Here is a 3,997-nt window from a genome sequence, read left to right as displayed (position 1 = left end):
AATATACACACAGAGACATATATACATACACACATATACATCCATATGCATGTATACACACATCACATATATACAGCCATACACACAGAAACACAACATTCACAAACATATACATACATATATAATGATGGTGATTGCAAGTACATAATTTGTACACATGACATATATGGAATTCTAATACATATGATAGTGGTTAGCACATAGGTGATAAATAGAAGCTAAATCCTTAACTCCTGAAGTGAGATGGCAGTCATTGCTAAACATGTTATTGAAAGATGACTGACTGAAAAACGAAGACAGCTTGTCTTTAGAGACATGTTCTAGGGTCAGGGGACTCCTCTAATTTTTAAATAAGCCTTTGAATGTTCTGAAATTGTAAGTTGTACACATATGACGGATGTGCAGAATTTAAGTTTGAAATGAGTTGGCAGAAACACATGGTTGCTGACATTTTTATTTATTTTATTTTATTTTATTTTGAGACAGGGTTTCTCTGTGTAGCTTTGGAGCCTATCCTGGCACTCGCTCTGGAGACCAGGCTGGCCTCGAACTCACAGAGATCTGCCTGCCTCTGCCTCCCGAGTGCTGAGATTAAAGACATGCACCACCAACGCCCAGCTAGGTTGCTGACATTTTTGATTCATTGGTAAACTGCTTTGAAGTCTACTAACTGTATTTGACATCCAAAGCATCTCAGCAATTCTGTTATGGTGGAGACGCCCACGTTGGTATTCTGTTGTGGTAGATATGCCCACCTCAGTAACTGACCTGTACACTCCCAGATGATCACTCTGGTTTTTTTTTTTTTTTTAAACCTATAGCACCCGGTATTCCCAGGCAGTCTCCCATCCAAGTACTAACCAGGCCTGACCCTGCTTAGCTTCCAAGATCAAATGGGCGTGTTCAGGGTAGTATGGCCATAGACAGATGATCACTCTTGATGCTATGCAGAAACAAGAAAACTATTGCTGTGTTGCTACTGAAAATGGATGCTTGTGTTTGAGTGGAAAGCTTCCCTCCAGCGTGTGAAAATGAAAAGCTCTAGTGTGGGCGTACAGAGGAAGAAGGCCCCACATACCCCATGCCAGTCACCACTCCTATTTGGGCCATTAACTAGGTCTGAAGGGGGCTCTCTCGCCTTGTGAGGAATAAACACCCGGCCCTCATAGCTCATAACCTCTTTGTAGGGTCCCTTTCTCTACTCATATCCTAGGTTTGATGTCAGCTGATGGGTCAGATTTCTTAGTCAGGATTCAGTATCCACCCCGCTTTTTCAAAAATTAATCTGACCTTTGCTAATTAGCCAAGCTGGTGTGATTTAGAAGCCCTAAACCAAAACTCAGGGTATTTGATTCTTGCCTCATCAGGGCCCTCTGAGTACCCACTCTCCTGAGTGTGCCTCAGTTTCTTCCCTTTTTAATGCAAACATTTCTACAGAACCCCGTTGGGCATCTTAGAGTGGTGATAGTGTGCTGTTCTGAGTGTATGCATTTGCCCAAATACTTTTAATATTAAATTAAGTTACAATGTAAGGTGATTGTGACTTTTTGATGATCCTTTCGACACACAGATAGCCCAGAAGTTCAAAATAAGTGCAACAAAGAACTAAGTGATGAGGCAGACAGAATATCTGGGTGACAAGCACTCACAATGTTTGTAGAGTAAAAACAGAACATGGCTGTTCTGTTATATGCTGGTTATGGATGTACAACATGACATTCTGGGGACAGATGCTTCTTCACTGGTTACAACATGTTTGTAAGCCAGGCAAACACATATTGTCTAAGTATTGCTATTAAGGAAACCAACTGCTTTAAGCCCTTCCATTCAATTTCATACCCATCACAACTTGTTCTATGAGCCCTGTAACTATTGCCAACCATGGCAGAGACTGACTTCACAAAGTCAAATAAGTACGTTGAAAATCTATGTCACCTATACTCAGTTAATTAAAGAATTAAAAACCATACTAGGACACAAGTTCAGACTTTAACATTAAGAAAAATATCAATAGGTCAGTAAGTATAAACCACACACCACTGAAAAATTCCCTTTGCTTAGCCACTGTACTTAATAAAAAAGTTAGCCAGCATAGCTTGTAGTGACACGGTTGTGCCAAACCCATCGAGGCCACACTAGACTCAGTTTGCTATTGACCAAGGAGGGACCACTGCTGCATGTCAATTTCATTTTCCTTAACAGACTCTGTCACTCCTGGCAAATGCCATGCCACATAGGAGAACCAGGTGACACAGCCAATTTCTTCCTGTTTAAAAAAAAAAAAAATTTGAGGACCAGCAAGGTTCCTCAATGGGTAGAGGCACTTGCTGCCAAGCCTGATGACCTGAGTTCAATCCCTGAGACCTACATAGTGAATGGGGAGACATGATTCCCACAGGTTGTCCTCTGACCTACATACAGGCTCCATGATGCTTACATACACACACACACTGAATACACAAAAATAATAAAAAATGTAATATGGGATCTTTGTTCACAAAATTGCACATGATTGATTGTGCTTTTAAAACTATATATTGGCCAAGTTACTGTATACACAGATTTTGGCCTCTGGTGTACATTAGAATTAGCTGATGATTTAGTTTTTCCCAAACCCATGTGTCTAGACCCGATCTCTTTATATTTCATTCAATCTGTTCCAATCTATGACTTTTGGGAACCACATCAAATTCCAACTCAAATATCAAGCCATGGTCGAGGAAGGTTGTTCTCTATGACAACCCTTCAGTGAGATACTTCTGAGAGAACCAGTCTATCCTAAAACCTGCCTGGATGTGAGCTCATGGTTTACCGGTCCTCCGGAAGACTAATGCCAGATTTGATGTCAGCTAGTGGGTCAGATTTCTTAGTCAGGATTCAGTATTTCCCCGTTTTTGTTTTTTTTTTTTTATTAATCTGATCTTTGCTGGTACTGACTCTCACTTTGACAGCCTACTTCTTGTGACAAGATTTCATTGTTTCAAGGGAAATTAAAATCACCTATCCTCCTCCTATAAGGGGATTTTAGTAGATAATTTATCCTTTACTTCTCAAAGTGTGGGGAGCAGGAATGTTTGTGAGTCTTAGGTTTGACCTATATAAAAATTGGTAGAATCTTTGTCCCCACTTTCTGGCTCCTGTTTTCTTCTTTGGCTCGCCCCATTTGGCTTAACCCCACAACATGAGATCACTTCCTACAGTGGCTGATTCACACCCTCATGGTTTTGCTTGGTTTTTCTTTTCCTACATCTCCTCAATGCCCTTCCCCCTTGTGTATAAAGGGAACACAAGTCACAGTGGAACTCCCCTTTAGGGTCACTTTCATTCTGTGTTCTGTTGGTCTTGGCAAAAGATGACAGAGTTGTTAGGAGATGGGTGAGGGGACAAAGGGCAAAAACTGGGAGACTCGCATACCTCATTCTGTAGGAAAATAATTTTTCTTAACAACAGCTCCTCATGCTGTTGACGTGGAAGGGAAGCTATGAGGTGCCATGGGTTCTCGGAGCAACAAGGAAGGGCAAGGGAACTTCACAGTGTGGCTCAAGCGGCTTGATTGCCCTCATGGAGGTCTACAGAGTAGGATTCTTGACTGCCTTCTCCTAGACAACCCGAATGTCCTCTTTCAGTGGTCGTTTCTGGACATAGACAAAGCCGTAGACCCCCAGGTCCGAACCACCTTCCCTAGCTTTTAGAAGCCAAAGTCTTTCTTGGGCCAGATCACCCCCCATCTTTTCTTAGATATATTCTTTAATTCGAACACACATGCACCTTCATTCCTTCCCAACGAACATGATGAAGGGGAGTGAAAGAAAGGTGAAGGCTCCAAGAGAACAGACAGATCCTGCCTTTCATCTCAAGTCCCTTTGCTTCTATGGTTCATGGGACTTTGGTTTTGGAGTCCCAGCCCAATTTTAACATTCGAGCTGCCTATTACTGGTGGAAAAGGGGGGCAAAAAAAGAGCCGCTTCCCTGTCTCTTTGCCTTCATCTGCTGTTCA

The 3,997-nt window shown here is 41.9% G+C and overlaps 1 pseudogene; it reads right to left on the bottom strand.

Annotated features, from left to right (window-relative positions):
- Positions 1 to 812: 812 nt before the first annotated feature.
- Positions 813 to 925, bottom strand: LOC113836115 (annotated as a pseudogene).
- Between the last annotated feature and the right edge of the window lie 3,072 nt (positions 926 to 3,997).

Source organism: Cricetulus griseus, chromosome 5, assembly GCF_003668045.3.
Source record: "Cricetulus griseus strain 17A/GY chromosome 5, alternate assembly CriGri-PICRH-1.0, whole genome shotgun sequence".
NCBI lineage: Eukaryota > Metazoa > Chordata > Mammalia > Rodentia > Cricetidae > Cricetulus > Cricetulus griseus.
Note: the sequence above shows the minus strand (reverse complement) of the source record. Positions and strands in the feature narration are given on the sequence as shown.